The sequence below is a fragment of the Pongo abelii genome, chromosome 10 (genome assembly GCF_028885655.2).
Source record: "Pongo abelii isolate AG06213 chromosome 10, NHGRI_mPonAbe1-v2.0_pri, whole genome shotgun sequence".
Classification (NCBI taxonomy): Eukaryota; Metazoa; Chordata; class Mammalia; order Primates; family Hominidae; genus Pongo; species Pongo abelii.
In genome coordinates, this window is record NC_071995.2 from 3,739,870 (window position 1) to 3,757,092 (window position 17,223).

Sequence of the window (17,223 nt, forward strand, 5' to 3'; positions counted from 1 at the left end):
AAAAAGTGTCTGCTTTCTTCCCATGAACAAGCTTTTTTCAAAGGCTGTCAGTGCTGATGCCTGCAAGACAAGTGCCTGAAGAGGACAAATTGCTCATGTATCCCCTGGGCCTGGAAGAGAGAGATGTAATAATAACACCTGGCTTGGTATAACATCCTTTCTTATCGTCTATACAATTCTATATATACCAGATCTCCTTTTGTTTTGTTTTTGCAATTATGCTGTAATATAAGCAAGTAAAGTAACACTATCCCCTCTTTATAGATAAGGAAGTTGCATACGATGATGAATTTTAGAAGCAGATCAGTGTGGTGTACCTGGACAAAGTCAGGGCTGCAGATCTGTTATCAAGGTGGTATTATCGATGCTCCATTCAGATACCCTTGAATACTTTTTGTGGACCCTCCCTCAGCATCCGTGTGCTTTTGCTTCTATCTCTCTGAACCTGTAACTCTTAGAAGGTGGACCCTTGAGCTGTTGACCCACTTTGTCCACAGGGACAGAGCCAGAAGTGTCTGGAAGTTTCCCCTACCCCTCTAAAGAGCCCTTATCCAACGACTGACAGGCATGGAATTATGAAAGCCCAGTACTCCTGCCTCCAGTGGGGACAAACTCTAGTTGTGATTTACACTTTAGAACACTTTTGTGGGAACAGAGGCTGGAACTTTGCTGAGATCTCACTATGTGTGGCTTCCTCCTCTCTCCCATCCTGCTTCCCCATCCCTTATCAGATTCCCCTGGAAGCATTTTCTTTTCTTTTCTTCTTTTTTTTTTTTTGAGATGGAGTCTTGCTCAGTCGCCCAGCCTGGAGTGCAGTGGCGCGATCTCGGCTCACTGGAAGCTCCGCCTCCCGGGTTCATGCCATTCTTCTGCCTCAGCCTCCCGAGTAGCTGGGACTACAGGCGCCCGCCACCACGCCCGGCTAAGTTTTTGTATTTTTTAGTAGAGACAGGGTTTCACCGTGTTAGCCAGGATGGTCTCTATCTCCTGACCTCATGATCTGCCGGCCTCGGCCTCCCAAAGTGCTGGGATTACAGGCGTGAGCCATTACGCCCGGCCAGCATTTTCTTAATAAATCACCTGAATATGAATCTTCCTCTCAGGGTTGGCTTCTGGGAGCCCAATCTAAGATAATTCTCTTGACCCAACATTAATGACAACATTTTGTATATTTTCTATGCGATACATTCTCCCAGTTCCAAACCTTCCTTTTCAAGTCTCCAGACCTAAATATCTATGTTTTCTGTGTCTGCTCCTATGCCCTTAACTCTTAGCACTCTATTCTCAAAGCCTCTCTTTCTCTTGGATTATGATGTTCCAACTCTTTCTGGAAAAATGGTTGCAATTTCTCCAGCTATGTGGAAGGCACTGAACCAGGCAGCTGATGTGGGAGATACAGAGATGTATTGTCTTTCACAATGCACTGACAATCTAGCAGGGGACAACATACAAACAGCAGAGGTAGAGGAGGTGAGAAGAGCCATGTGTGTGTGTGCAATAAAAACTGTAGGCACAAACTCTCAGAGTGGTCCCCAAAAATAAAACTACTCTCCCGTAATTCTCTACACCATACAATTCTGACTCATTTTACTTAATTTTTGAAGCAGAAGCTTCTCTCAAATGTTTAAGAAAATGAAAGTCAGCTATGGTAGAGATAATCCAAATGAGTGGATAATCCAATAAAGAGGAGGTTTTATTTAAATCTGCTTTGCATTATTCTTTATAGTAGCACCACAGGAAGCTGTTTCAGAAAAGTTAAGTAATTTATTGCAGGAAAACAGCTAATTCATGAATTCAATCTTAAGTCTGCCTGACTCTTTACAACCTCAGTTTCTGGCCGGGCGCAGTGGCTCATGCCTGTAATCCCAGCACTTTGGGAGGCTGAGATGGATGGATCACTCGAGGTCAGGAGTTCACGACCAGCCTGGCCAACATGGTGAAACCCCATCTCTACTAAAAATACAAAATTAGCCAGGCATGGTGGCACATGCCTATAATTCCAGTTACTCGGGAGGCTGAGGCAGGAGAATCGCTTCAACCCGGGAGGTGGAGGTTGCAGTGAGCCAAGACTGTGCTACTGCACTCTGGCCTGGGCGACACAGCGAGACTCTGTCTCAAAAAAAAAAAAAAAAAAGAAAGTAAATAAAACCTTGGTTTCTTTATCTGTAAAATGAGGCTAATGATTCTTACTTGCAGAATTGTTGTAAGGATTAAACAAAAATAATGCACCCAGCATATCGAAAATACCTGATACAATATGGACTACATGGTAGGTGATTGTTATTATTATCATTCCCAGATATAATATGATTGAACCAGAGGTATTTTGTATGCACATATTAAAGGCTCCTAATGTGTATTACTAAACTGCTTTCCAGAAAACAGTTACACACAAAGCCCTAAGAACACTGCTAGGAAGACCTATCTAAAATGCAGACCTGATCATGCCTCCCCATTGTTTTCAGTATCAATCTTAAACACACAGGACCACTACTACTTCTTTAGAGTCATCTCCTTCTTCTCCTACCACCTTCACTTCCTTCCAAAGTATTTCCTGTTCTCTCAGCTTTTTTGTGCCTCGGCATCTTCAAATATATAGCTCAGTCATCTGGCATGCCCTTTCTCTTTGTCTGTGCTAAGTCTTACCAATATTTAATATCTCACTGTATTCCAGCTGATATAACAAAATACCATAGACTGGATGGCCTATAAACAATAGACATTTATTTCTCCCAGTTCTGGAGGCTGAAATTCTGAGATCAGGTGCCAGCATGGTTGGGTTCTGGTGAGGGCCCTCTTCTGAGTTGCAGACTGCAGCTTCTCACAGTGTTCTCTCATGGTAAGAAAGGTGGGAAGTTGGCTGGGCACAGTGGCTCAAGCCTATAATGGCAGCACTTTGGGAGGCCAAGGTGGGTGGATCAAGGGTCAAGAGATGGAGAACATCCTGGCCTACATGGTGAAATCCCGTCTCTACTAAAAATACAAAAATGAGCTGGGCATGGTGATGCGTGCCTGTAATCCCAGCTACTCAGGAGGCTGAGGCAGGAGAATCGCTTGAATCCGGGAGGTGGAGGTTGCAGTGAGCCAAGATTGTGCCTCTGCACTCCAGCCTGGCGACAGAGCGAGGCTCCACCTCAAAAAACAAAAAAAAGAAAGATGGGAAGTTTACTAGGGCCTCTTTTATCAGGGCACTAATCCCATTAGAGTCCTCCAAGGCCCCATTTCCTACTATCATCCACTTGGGAGGTTAAGTTTCAACATAATGAGTTTTAAAGTGACACAGTTATTCGGTCCGTAGCATTCCAACCCTGATTTCCCCAACTCATGTCCTTGTCACATGCAAAATACATTCGTTCCATTCCAACAGCCTCAAAAGTCTCAACTCATTCTAGCATGAACTCAAAGGCAGAAAGTCCAAAATCTCATGTAAATATCATGTAAATCAGATATGGCTGAGACTCAGTATTATTCATTCTAAGACAAATTCCTCACCAGCTGTGAACCTGTGAAATCAAACAAGTTATGTGCTTCCAAAAACAATGATGGGATGGGGCACGACAGATGTTCCATCTCTAAAGGGATAGGCTGAGAATGTTCCAAATCTTTAAGTTCTCTGCTTTTGGCTCACAATTTCATCTTAAGTCATAGTCCTCCTCTCAAATTTTACTTTAAGCAGTCAAGAGAAACTAGGCCACTCCTTCAAACTTTGCTGAGATATTTCCTCAGTGAAATATCTAATATCATCACTTGCAGGTTCTACCTTCTACAAAACACTGATGTGAGCACAACTTAGCCAAGTTCTTTGCCACTTTATAACAAGACCGGCCTTTCCTCTTGTGTCTAATAACATGTTCTTCATTTTCATCTGAGACCTCATCAGAATGGCTTTTATCATCCATATTCCTACCAATGTTCTGTTCAGGAAGACTTACGTCTTCTTTAAGATTGAGGCCTTCTCTACAGCTCTTCTCTTCTCCTTCTGAGCCCTCACCAGACCACCTTTAAATGTCAGGTCATGGCAATGTAGGCTTTCTCTAGGATGTACCTCAAAATTCTTTCAGCCTCTACCTATTACCCATTCCACAGACACATCCACATTTTTAGGTATTTATTACAGTGGCACCCCACTCTTGGTAACAAATTCAGTATTAGTTAGAGTTTAACATACAAGATGCTATACTGAGGTGGAATAAAAGGCCATCCAAAGGGCTAAATTTTGACATTTTCTCCAAACCATAGTCTTTCTTGTATGAATCACTATGAGTTTGGATAGCATATTATTATCATGGATTTTAGTGGCTGGTAGAAAATGAGAGGAAAACAAAGACAACAATGAATCTAGCCTGCAGAGATAATCCCACTTGGTATCTTAGCCAACAGTTCCCAATTATTTCCCCATCAAACCTCTAGTCTTTGTTCCTTCTCCCTTCCCTATTCTTGTCCTGTCTCAACCCCATCTGTCAAGAGGCTAGCAGGAGCATAGTATCATAGAAAGGTTCAGGCATCAAAAATAAAGTTCAAGTGTGAACCTTGCCACCCTGTGACCTTGGGAAGTTGGCCATTTTTTTTTTTTTTAAGTGGGGATAACAGTTTCCTCCCTGCCTATCTGTATTAGGTCACTCTTGCATTGCTATAAAGAAATACCTGAGACTGGATAATTTAAGAAGAAAAGAAGTTTAATTGGTTTACGGTTCTGCAAGCTATGCAAGCATGGTGCCAACATCTGCTTGGTTACTGGGGAGGCCCCAGGGAGCTCTTACTGATGGCAGAAGGTGAAGCAGGAGCTTGCATGTCATATGGCAAAGCAGGAGCAACAGAGAGAGAGACAGTTGGGGGTGAGGTACCACACACTTTTAAGTGACCAGATATCATGAGAACTCACTCACTATGGTAAGTACAGCACCAGGCCATGAGGGATAGTGCTAAGCGATTCATGAGGATTCACCCCCATAATCCAATCACCTCCCACCAGGCCCACCTTCAAAACTAGGGATTACAATTTAACATGAGATTTGGGCAGTGACAAATATCCAAACTATTACTATATCACTATCCCATGTGAAGTGGCTCAAGTGAGACAGCAGATGTGAAAGTGAACAGTGATGCTGTACACCAATGCAAGCACACCCTCCTCATTGCCAAGGGAGGCTGGACAGCAGGGAAATCAGGATTGGACAGGCTCCACAGTGGAACTGGCTCTTTGAGTGACCAGTGGCTGAGGAGTGGCTCTTTGCAGAGAGAGGCTAGCAGACCCTCTCTGGAGGCTTCCAGACCCTTGTGCCCACATGTAAAAGAGCTGGGCAAGGTGACAAACCCCCTCTCCCAGAGGCCTCCCTTAAATGAACTTAAGTGATACCCCAACAAGGTGGAATAGACCCTCTGTCATCTAGTATTTTTAAAACTGTCCTCAAGAAGGCTGATGAACTGTTTCTCAAATCTAAGGGCCCACTGCTGATCCTCATGAATATTAAAAAACAGCTACAATAGTGCTAACAAGGCAGGGCCTGAAGTTGGGGTTTGGGGTAGGGGCAGATCTAGTACTCTGCAACCTGTCGCTTTTTGTTCGCTCACTCACCTTGCAGCTCCCAGCTCCTCGGAGGACCTGCAACTCTTCACACCCGGAGGGTACTTTGGCCACTGGTGACTTGAATTCCACCTAGGAAACATACAAGAGGTGAATCACACCTTGTTTTCCACTGACGGTTACAACAGAAGTGACTTTATAGCAATTTAGGAAAAACTTGGGAGGAAACATTGCTCCTACCTCATTGCAGTGTTCTGGAAGAAAGCAGGCCTAATTCATCCTCTTCCAGGTTTTGGAGAAGAGGAGGGAAGATGAAGGAATAGCAGTGATAAGTCTGCTTAGTGACCCTGAATCCAGAGATTATGTCCAGCCTGATGGGAGCAGGCCCTTGTGCATGAGAAGTAGGTAGCCTCAAGGTTAATTGGACACTGCCCCCACGCCCCCAACAGAGCTCCAGCTCTCAGCAAGCGCTCTTGAAATTCTTTCCATCCAATCCACAGATGCCATCTACACCATAGGAGCTCACCTTTGAAGATAGCAATGTAAGCATTGTGGCAAGAATCACTGCCTTCCCTAAGAAAGAAATGCAGTAGGATGTACAAGAAAGCCTAGGGGCTACATAAGGAGGGAAAGCTGAAAAATGATGGAGGAGGGACAGGCTTAGGGACAGGGAGAGGATGGGCTTCCTTGCACAGGACAGTTTGGGAGTGTTACGACTGAACCTGGAGAGCAATTTTACAGAATGCTTTGGCCACATGCTAAGTAGCATGGTCTGAGAGCATGCTTGAAATGACTGAAGGGAGCAGTAGTGATTACAAAAAGGGGATTGGGATTATCTATTGTATAATGCCAAAGCTCAAACCACAGCTAGACCTGAAGTCCAGATGTATATCACCAAGGAATCTGGCCTTTGTGCCTCTCATGTGCACAATTCATGGGAGGCAAATATTCATCAGGTGTTTCCTGTTCTATACGAGGTAACACAGCGCTCATGTTCATTCATTTGTTCAATGAATATTCGCTCTGTGCAGGCACTTTTTTTAGGTGCCAAAGGCAGCAACAGGCAAATACAGCAAGGTATTGTCCTTGTGGAGATTATATTCCAGTGGGGAGAGACAAATAAAAATACACAGACCAAATAAGCACTTTTAGACAATGAAAAGTGCTGGAGCAAGATAACCCCCTCTCTAAGCCACCTGTTGGCACCCCTGTCCCCTGCTCCACTGGCATTGCTACGAGGATGCTGGAAGCAAACAAATGGGGAGACTTCACTCTCTGGTATTTTCCCAGGCAGCAGCCCTCAGCAAAGCCAGCGCAGTGGGATAACAGGAGAGGAAAGCTGCCCTGTCTTGCCCCCACTGCTGACACCTGGGAAACTCATTTAGAAAACAATTGTTTAGACTATAAATAAGATGTGAACAGTGTTATTTCTAGATGGTAACCTTAAGAGATGATTTTTATTTTCTTCTGAATTTTCTGATATTTTTGTTATTACAATGCATTATTTTGCAATAAGGAGAGAAAAATATTTTTTAATGAGAAGATTGGCCTAGCTACATTAAATAAATAAGAAATACATTTGGACAAACAGGCAGGGGCCAGACCTTAGGGTGATGAACAACATCTTACCATATCACTTTATGGTTTACAAAGCAATTTCACAAAAACATCTCCTTCAACCCTTATAAGACTTTCTTGAGGTAACATAGAAAATGCAGTAGAATGCCTGACCCTCAGGTCCCTGACTTCTAGGCCAATGTATTTTCCATTATTCCACTGCCCATCTGTAGCGGACCTTACTGCTCTTTACAGCTGAGGGATTCAGAAAGCCACTGAGCCCCAGATCTGAACTCTTTTGTCCCAACCCTTGCCATCTCCTAGAGTGACCATGCTAATTAATTCATGTATTTATTGATCTAGTCTTTACAGACCCTCTACCAGGTTCCAGGCACTGGGTGCACGGGATATTGTGAAGAAGCAAATAGGTCTCCCAGTGGATTGGGGGAAAGGCTTTAACAAATGAGTGAATATATGATATAAATCATGGTAACTGCAGTAAAAGGAAAGTAAAGAGTATTATGTGAGTGGCTAGCATGAGAGGGAGCTAATTTGGATGGTGGCACTAGCCCTTCACTCAATATCCCAGCAATATGCTGTCACTGAGTACAACCAAAGTAAGTAAGACAGCTATTCTAAGATGGAGGCTGAGATTACAAGAGACCAACCTGACTCTCAAAGGGTGTATGTTTGGGATGCCTAGACAGCTTGCAAAGCCACATGAAAAGTTAATTAAGAACATCACACGTACTTATAATAATGAAACAGCGCCCTTAAACCCAGTCTGAAACAAGGTACGTTTACCAACCAGAGAGGTCATCAGAGATGTCCCAAGTCCTCATATGGTTGTCACTGGGAGAGGTCACAGAAGGCCAGGAATGTGAAAGTAAAGGTTAACCCAGACAAAAATATGTAGCTAACAATAAAAGGGGACTTCGAAAAGTTCATAAAAATGGAATTAAAAGATGAAAATTACAAATATAAACTTGATTTCCCAACATAAGTTCCATCATGTTTGATACACTTTTTTAAGCAATGACAACAGCCATATAGTCCATCCCTAAAGAAATGAGGGTCCTGGGAACTTAATCATGTCAATGCAGTCTTTTTTGCACTAGTAACTGAAGAAAAATGAGTGCCCTTTAAAGATTTAAGAACAGAAAACAAAAAGAAGTCAGAAGGAGCCAAATCAGGTCTGTAAAGTGGATGCCTAATGATTTCCTACAAAACCTCTCTTGAAATTGCCCTTGTCTGAAGAGAAGAATGAGCGGGAGCATCATCCTGGTGGAGGACTCTCTGGTGACGCTCTCCCAGGTTTTTTTTTTGTTTTTTGTTTTTTGTTTTTAGGTGTTTTTCTTCTAATGCTTTGGCTTTCTCATAATGAATGCTCTCATAATAAGCAGATGTTATTGTTCTTTGGCTCTCCAGAAAGTCAACAAGCAAAATGCCTTAAGCATTCCAAAAGACCATTGCCATGACCTCTGCTCTTGACTGGTCCACATTTGCTTTAACTGGACCACTTCCACCTCTTGGTTTGTTTGTGCTTTGTTTTCAGGATCATACTGAAAAAGCCCTGTTTCATCTCCTGTTACCGTTCTTCAAAGAAGTCCTTCAAGGTCTTGATCCCACTTGTTCGAAAGTTCCATTGAAAGCTCTGCTCTTGTCTGCAGCTGATCTGGGCACAAAGGTTTTGTCACCTATTGGTGGAAAGTTTGCTCAATTTTAATTTTTCAGTCAATATCATGTAAGCTAAACCAGTTGAGATGTCTACAGTGTTGGCCATCATTAGTTCTGTTAAACATTGGTCCTTTTTAGTTAGGTCACAAACAAGATGTATCTTTTCCTTGCAAATTGATGTGGATGGTCTGCCACTATGGGCTTCATCTTCAATATCATCTCATCCCTTCTTAAAATGAGCTGTCCATTTGTAAATGCTGATTTTTGGGGGGCATTGTCCCCATGAACTTCTTGTAAAGCATCAATAATTTCACAATTCTCCTGCCCGAGCTTCTCTACAAATTTGTTGTTTGTTTTTGTTTCAATTTTAGCAGAATTTGTGTTGCTTTGATGGTGCTCTTTTCAAACTGATGTCTTATCCTTCTTAGTGACTCAAACTAGATCCTGTTCAGATGTTTTTTTTTTTTTTTTTTTTGAGACAGAGTCTCGCTCTGTTGCCCAGGCTGGAGTGCAGTGGCGTGATCTCGGCTCACTGCAAGCTCCGCCTCCCGGGTTCACACCATTCTCCTGCCTCAGCCTCCCGAGTAGCTGGGACTACAGGCGCCTGCCACCATGCCCGGCTAATTTTTTTGTATTTTTAGTAGAGATGGGGTTTCACCGTGTTAGCCAGGATGGTCTCGATCTCCTGACCTCGTGATCCACCTGCCTTGGCCTCCCACAGTGCTGGGATTACAGGCGTGAGCCACCGCGCCCGGCCCTGTTCAGATGTTATACCAAGTTAGTATGAGTTTATTTTGGTGCTAAAACAATTTTGAAATTCTTGTATTTTTTTTAATAATATGCATTTTCCATGAACTTTTAGAAGACCCTTTGTACAAGCCAGGACACTTCAGTGTCTAAGTGGATGGCACAGGCGTTCAATACCACAGGACTTTAGATGGGGAGAGGACAGGAGCTGAAATGTCAGGAAAGGCTTCGGTGGAGCGAGTGGGATTTAAACTGGGCTTAGAGAGTGAATGGGATTTGGATGCTCTTCAGGATAATCCCATTTAGCAAGGTCACGAGAAATGCCCAGGAAACCCGCAGCAGTCGGTGGGCTTTCTCTTCCAGATGCTAGTGGCTGGCTTCCTGGCCTCTAGCCTGTCTTGGGACTTGAGAGTGAGCCTGTACTCCCTCCATCATATCTGCTGATTTCTAAGTGTCTCTCTAACAATGCTCTGAAGAGCCAGGAGTGCTGCTGGCCACCAAAGCTGAACATGAAGACTGATTTCAGCACCGGACAAGCTGGCAAATGCTGAAAACACCTGGCTAATTAGCTCGTCTGCACATTGGGCTTTTACTGCAATATATCCACACGCAAAACTCAAATACTTCCAGGTGCTGGGACCCAGTGGCGACAGAACATTCTAGTCAGGTTATGTTCTCAGCTGCCATTTGATATTGCAGGCCTACCACTGAGATCCCGGCTAGGGTAAGCTCCCTGGACACACCACCGACTGAACGATAACAACAGCAATAACCATAAAATGATGAGAGCACACTTTTATATGGTGCTTCAGAGTATACAAAGGATTTTGTCACTTATGCCTCTCATTTATGAGTCACTATCTTATTTGTAATACACCTACATTATTATATGGCTTTCAAAGATTACGCTATCTTATTTATAATAAGAACATGCCAGCAGTTATGGATCCTGGTTGACAGCTGTGGAGAGCTGGGCCTGGGGATGCCAGATGTCTCCCATATACTCCTCCATGTGACACTTAGTCATCTTCAATGACACCTCCATCTCCAAAGCATTCCAACTCGGTGGTGTGGCCTTTGAATGGATGAAGAGAGCCTTAGATGAGGCTCAGGATCCTGTGCTCAGTTCCCATGTGACCCTAGGTGGATCTCACTCTGTCTTAAGAACACCAGGCTTTGGTTTCAGACAGCCCTGGGTTCAAGTCCCAGCTCTGCCACTTCCTACCTGTGATCCTCAGGAAGTTATCTTCTCTGAGCCAATTTCTCCTGTGTTAAACATGGATGATAAAAGCACCTCTCTCATAAAGTTGTTGTGAAGATAATAAGATACACAGCACTTATAAAGTGCTTAACACAGGGTATGACCCGTACTTAGTGCTTTAAGTGCTAATTATATTATTACTATTATCATTATAGAGAAGATAGTACAGTGTTGTTCCCTTGCCTGAACCCACAGACTAGGTCAGCAACTGGGGGTGTGGGCATCCTTCCTCTTTCTGCACGAGCTCAGCATGCTCCAGTGGGTGGAACCAAGGGCCTTGGGTGAAGACACCTTTGTGGAGCAGGCAGCATTCTCTCTCAAGCAGCTGGGCTTGCAGGGATGCTCTTCTCCCAGTTTCCATGCCTTGGGGGGATGGCGGAGTCTTGATCCCAAGCCATAGACCTGTACTGTCCAATACAGTAGCCACAAGCCACATATGAAGGTGAGCACTTGAACTGTGGACAGTCTAAAGTGAGATGTAAGAGCAAAAGAGATTTCAAAGACTGAGTTCAAAAGAAAGGAATGTAAAAGATCTCGTTAATAATTTTTAGAGTGACTGCATGCTGAAATGATTATATGTTGCGTGTATTAGGTTAAACATAATGTTATTACAATGAATTTCATCTGTTTCTTTTACTTTTTTTAAAAAAATGTGGCCAAAATGGAAAATTATACAAGTGGCTCATGTTGTATTTCTAATGTGCAGCGCTGGTCTGGAGCGTAAGCTCCATGAAGGCAGGTGTCTCTTTGGTTCACAGCTGTATCCCTGGCATCCAGAACAGCACCTGAATGAATGAGTGAGCCAGTGAGTGTGTGAGGCTGGAGAAGAGTTTACAAGAAGCTGGAGGTCCTACTTGAGCAGACAGGAACAACTCCTGGACTCCTTGAGTTAGGGTTGAAAGTAGGAATAACACAGGCTTCTTTCCAAAAAGTTCAGGGTGGGGAGACTGGGACCAGGTCAGGAGGGGAATTTGCTCAGGAGGCCACAGGTTAAAGCAAAGTAGAGCACCCAAGAGAGAATGTTTTGGGGAATTAACACAGCAGATGTTATGATTAACACAGCCTTGGTTATGTGCAGATGAGGAAATGGAGGCTAGATTCCAACCAAGCACATCTCAAACCCATGCTCTTTCTACTGAATCCCTTACCTCCCACAGGCAATGTAGAGATGCAGAAAGAAAACCAGACTTGGGATTTTTAAAAAAAAAAAAATTCCCCCATGTCACCGCTGATGTCCTAACCTCGGGCAAGTCACTTGGCCTCATTGGGCCTCGGGCTCCTCGGGCCTCGGGCTCCTCTTGTCTTCCTCCATAGTAGGTAAACCACCAGATCCCGTGCATTTCATTTCTTCCTAATGGTGTGCAGAGATAGGAAATCCTATCCCAGAATGTAGTCTCAAAGGCTGAGCCCTGCATAGTTCCTCTCCTCTCTTTCATGCTCCAAAAGAGGCTCTCTGACTGAGGTTTCTTTGCATCACCCAAATCAATGATTTGTTTAAGGGTTCTCTTTGATTTAACTTGGTTTTAGATGCTTTTCATCAGAAGCCAAAACCGTGCCCACTCTTTCCTTGATCTTGTAATGAAATTCCCTCTGAAATATTTAATACTAGAAACAGCCTCTGCTATACCATATTCTCTTTCAAGAAAAAAGACATCTAAATAACAAAAATCCTGCCATATCCAAATAAAAATCTCAGATTGTGAATGGACTTGTCTCTCTTATATCTGCTTTCATTGTCCTGTTGTCATCCATACCAATGAATTTCCTACATTTTGTATAAAAATGGAAGGTGGCCAGGTGCAGTGGCTCACGCCTATAATCCCAGCACTTTGGGAGGCTGAGGTCAGGAGTTCAAGACCAGCCTGGCCAACATGGTGAAACCCCGTCTCTACTAAAAATACAAAACATTAGCCGGGCGTGGTGGCAGGCGCCTGTAATCCCAGTTACTGGGGAAGCTGAGGCAGGAAAATCGCTTGAACCCAGGAGGCAGAAGTTGCAGTGAGCCAAGATTGTGCCATTGCAATCCAGTTTGGGCAACAAGAGCGAAACTCTATCTCAAAAAAAAAAAAAAAAGAAAAGAAAAGAAAAGAAGAAAAGAAAGAAAAGCAAAAGACAAAAAGAAACAAATAAAAATGGAAGGTACTTAATACACCACCAGGCTCTTGTGCCTGCCACAAGTCTCGACGGGATCCTGATGCTATAACGTTTTCTGCTGCGTTAATCCCTCAAAACATTCTCTCTTGTTCTCTGCTTTGCATTGACCTGTGGTGTGCTGAGTGACTTCTCCTCCTGACCTGGTCCCAGCCTCCCCACCCTGAGCTTTTTGGAAAAGAGCTTGTGTTATTCCCACTTCCAATCCTCGCTCAAGAGCCTCTTACATTTTAATCTAACCAGAGTATTTTAGAGCCAAAACTGACTTCTCGGAGAAGAAAATCTCACCCACTCCCACCCAGGTGAAACGCCAACATTATTTTTTATCAGAAGGGATAAAGAAAGATGTGCCAGTATCAACTGTGTCATTCTGAAGCAAGACAAAGTCGAATCACAGTGGGCAGAGCTGCTTTCCAACACAATCCCATGCAGGATGCAGAACTCACTTTATTACCCACCTCTGGCTCAGCCACTTGTTGAATTATTATGGATTTTTAGTCCCTTCCCTCACCCACTCAGCAGAGTGGTTGACCGGCCAGCACTTTCTAGTGCTCATGAGAATGCCTGAGTTTTAAATAAGCAGCACGTACCAGCACAGCAAAGCTGCTTTCTCAAAAATGATTACACGCAGAATTCCAAAGCCAAACAAATTCACCTAGTGGCTCTATTCAGCTAACACTTACAGAGTGACTCCTAGTACAAGATGCTGTGTTAGGAATGGGGTAAAAAGCAAGTGAGGCCAGGCATGATGACTCACACCTGTAATCCCAGCACTTTGGGAGGCCGAGGCAAGAGGATCACTTGAGCCCAGGAATTTGAGACCAGCCTGGGCAACATAGCAAGACCCTGTCTCTACAAAAAAAAAAAAAAAGAAAGAAAGAAAAAGAGAGAGAGAGAGTGAAAAGAAAAAACTAGCCGAGTGCAGTGGTACATGCCTATAGTCCCAGCTACTTGGGAGGCTCTCTTGAACCTAGGAGTTTGAGGTTGCAGTAAGTGAGCCATGATCACACCACTGTACTCCAGTCTGGGCAACAGAGTCTCAATCATGTCTCAAAATAAAAAAAAAAAAAAAAGTGAGTGAAACGTTATTCTTCTCCTCAAATAGCTTATAGTCTAGTGGAGATAAATGCATGTGAAAAACTAAAATGTAAGGCAGAATGAGAAAAGGGCAATAAGAAAAGACATGTACACTGAAAAAAGACTAGAAGGAAATGTACCACAATATCAACAGTGGTTATCTTGTTTATTGGGTTTATGGGTGATTTTTATGAGGTTCTTTAGTATTTCCTATATTCTCTGTGTTTATGTTAACCCCCAGGGCTGTGGGGAGGGGAAGGGAGATGGAAGAGGTCCAGCACATGTTTGGAAAAATGTGAGTAGGGAACAGGGTGCACTGGCACAAGGACAGAGTAAGAGATAGGACAGGAGGGCTAGAAAGCCTTGAATGCCATGCCAAATTGACTCAGTTGCTCACTGTCAGTGTTTCCATGGCCTTTTGTGATTGTTGCTGATGCATTACCCATCACCCTGGATTAGACTTGTGTACACGTCTACCCCCATACATTTTTAGCTCCCTGAGGTCAGGGATCATGGCTCATTCATTCTGTAACCATACTACCCAGCACAATGACTAGCACATAACAGGAGTCAACAAAATCTTCTTGGATGTATTGGATTCTAACAGGGTTATTCCTTATTTTGCAGGTTATAAGGAGTCATCAAGGGTTCCAGGACCTGACATATTTTAGGGAGTTCATATGGAATATATACCAGGCACTATGCTGGGAGCCTTAATTGTCTTAATTGACCCTACCTATAACCCTCATTGTCCACATTCATTTACACATGAGATTCAGAAAGTTTAGGTAACCCGCCTAAGGTCATACAGTCTGAAAACAGTGTGGGGGCTAAAGTCAAACAGAAAGAAGTAAGGAGACTAGACCTATGAGAGGCTGTGGGGACCTGGAATGGCACAGCCACTCGAGAATGAAGTGTGAAGCGAGGCTGGCATCTGGGAGGCCGTATGGAGGTAGCACTTACAGCTGAGGGGTAATGAGCTCCGTGGCTCCTGCATCAGGCACATTTATCATTTCTGATGTCAGCACAGGACACACAGTACCAACAGGGACTCACCCTTGCCTTATTAGAATAGCTACCAGAAGTAGGATTTGTGCAAAGAGCCCCTACCCATGCTGTGAATAGTCCCCCTCCATTCTCTCATCCACTGGCTTTTTCATGAAACTCCTAGACCCAGACACTTTCATGAAAATGTTGATACAACTGGCTCTGACTACAAATGTAAATCAATTTCCCTAGCCTAAACAAAAACAGAATTGGGAATCAGAAATGCTTTCTCATCCCATCTCAGTCACTGACTAAATAGGTACTCTTCATCTATTTCCTTCCCCTCTCTGAGCCTCAGTTTCCTTATCTATGGATTGATTGGGCTGGACAAGATGATCTTTAAGATCCTTCAGACTACATCCAAAACTGTATGTTCTCAGGAACTTTGTACTCCTCCTTAGCATTTATGACCATTGTAACTAAACAGTTCCTGCTGTAACATTGAACATCTATTACTCCTGCTGGACTCTGAGCTCCTTGAGGCCAGGGACTATCTGCCTTGTTCCCAGTAATACTTGCAGCCTTGACTAGAGTGCTGAGCATGGAGTAGCATGCCATGTCTGCAGCACAGACACATGGCTGCTCCCTGGCATGCCCTTTCTCTGGGTTGGAGCTGTATGTGGACAGCAACCAGCCTTAGGCCTTCTCACTATGATAGGGCTTCTCTAATGGTGCTTGCTCTCTGGAGGACACTGTTTCTCTCCATGGTTCAGGTGGCCAGTTAGTGTCAGATTTATCCACCCTTCCAGCCAACCCTGGAAAACGCTTTTGGATTTTCTAATAAATAAGAGAAGGTCAGTGGTCAGGGGTTTGGAAACTGTGTGTGTTTGCGTTCAAAATACCCTACTGCTCAATTGGAAACGTTTTCACATGTCCTCTGACTCAGTGGCACAGAGAGACACCTAGGGATGCCCCTAGGTGTCCCTAGGGGCAGCTCAGTGCCCCGGTGAGACTTAGCAACTCCAGCCATGGTCCTCCATCCTGTTCCCTAACCTCAGCCCCACATCTCACGTTAAGAGGCCAGGCCTTTCTCCCTCAAGCCCATAGTAGGCAAGGATGCTGGGGTTCTTGTAGGCAGGAAGATGCCTGGAATGACCTCCACCAGGGCCTCTTATCCAAGGGATCCCAAAGCTGCTCCTTGGAGCCAACAGCTGCATTTTGGCCTGTGCTTACCATTCTGCAGTGTCTCTCTCAACATTAAATCAGTAGCCACTGACATTACAGTGTCAGTCATATGATGGTGTCCATAGAAGGAAGAGATCTCCTTCCTTTAAAGATGTTTATTTCCAGAAAATGAAATGAAGGCATCCCTATGTCCTTCCTTCATTTCTAGGACAATGGGTAATGTCAAATCCCCAATAGAGCTGACAATCAAAGACTAATAATAATTATGCAACAGTTGTTCCCCTCTGTTTCCTCCTGTCTCCTTCCAATCCAGGCCCCCACCACCCGGCCCCAGTGCTCAGTGCATCACAGTCCCTAGATTCTTCTTGTCAGGTGGCGTTTAATTGCTTTTCTCTACCCTTAAGGCCATATTATACTCAGGGTGACCTCTCTGCTCCCAGAGTATTGGCCCTTTCTGAGTTCACTGTTCAAAACAACACCTGGGAAATGCACACACAGGATCCAGTAATGAGATTAGTGCGTTCTTGTACAAGCCCTCTCACACCCTCTCAGCTCCTGCTGAGCCAGCCAGAAAAATCAGCGAGGGCTCTGCTTTCATGGGCATTGTTAATGAAAGTTTTGCTTGCTTAAGTTTGCAGAAAGTAGGGCATGGATCTGCGCTTCATCATGCAGTGCCCCGCGAGATGTCTCCCCAAGATAGCTGGCTGGTTATTAACTAAGCACAGCTGGCATTGTGTGTGCTCCGAGGCTGGCTGCTCTCATTCCAGCTTGGTGGTCTGAGCGTAGGAGAAAATGGTCTCTTAGGAGAAGTTTGTCAGAAGTGATGTGACTTAGTTTAGATATCTGCAGGTGGGACTGACTTCTAAGACATTGGCAGGGCCATCCAATGATGTCAGCAATATCACCCGGACCGTCTAGGGCTGCAAAACAAATAGCTCTGCTGGGATTCATAAAGCCACCACCGTAAAGTAGAACTGCTGGTGTTGGGGAGGGGTGGAGTGCACCCTGGAGGGAGTGACCCTTACATTGATGGACTTAGTGAGAACCTCACCCTTCA

The 17,223-nt window shown here is 44.1% G+C and overlaps 1 protein-coding gene across 5 annotated transcripts in view; it reads right to left on the reverse strand.

Moving 5' to 3' along the window:
- CRACR2A (calcium release activated channel regulator 2A) overlaps positions 1-17,223 on the reverse strand; it is a 146,627-nt gene that overhangs the window by 100,974 nt on the left and 28,430 nt on the right. For all 5 annotated transcript variants that reach the window (XM_054526683.2, XM_063711995.1, XM_063711994.1 and 2 more), the window contains one exon: positions 5,576-5,656. The gene's annotated coding sequence lies outside the window, so the exon portion shown is untranslated. The remainder of the gene's footprint in view (positions 1-5,575; positions 5,657-17,223) is intronic.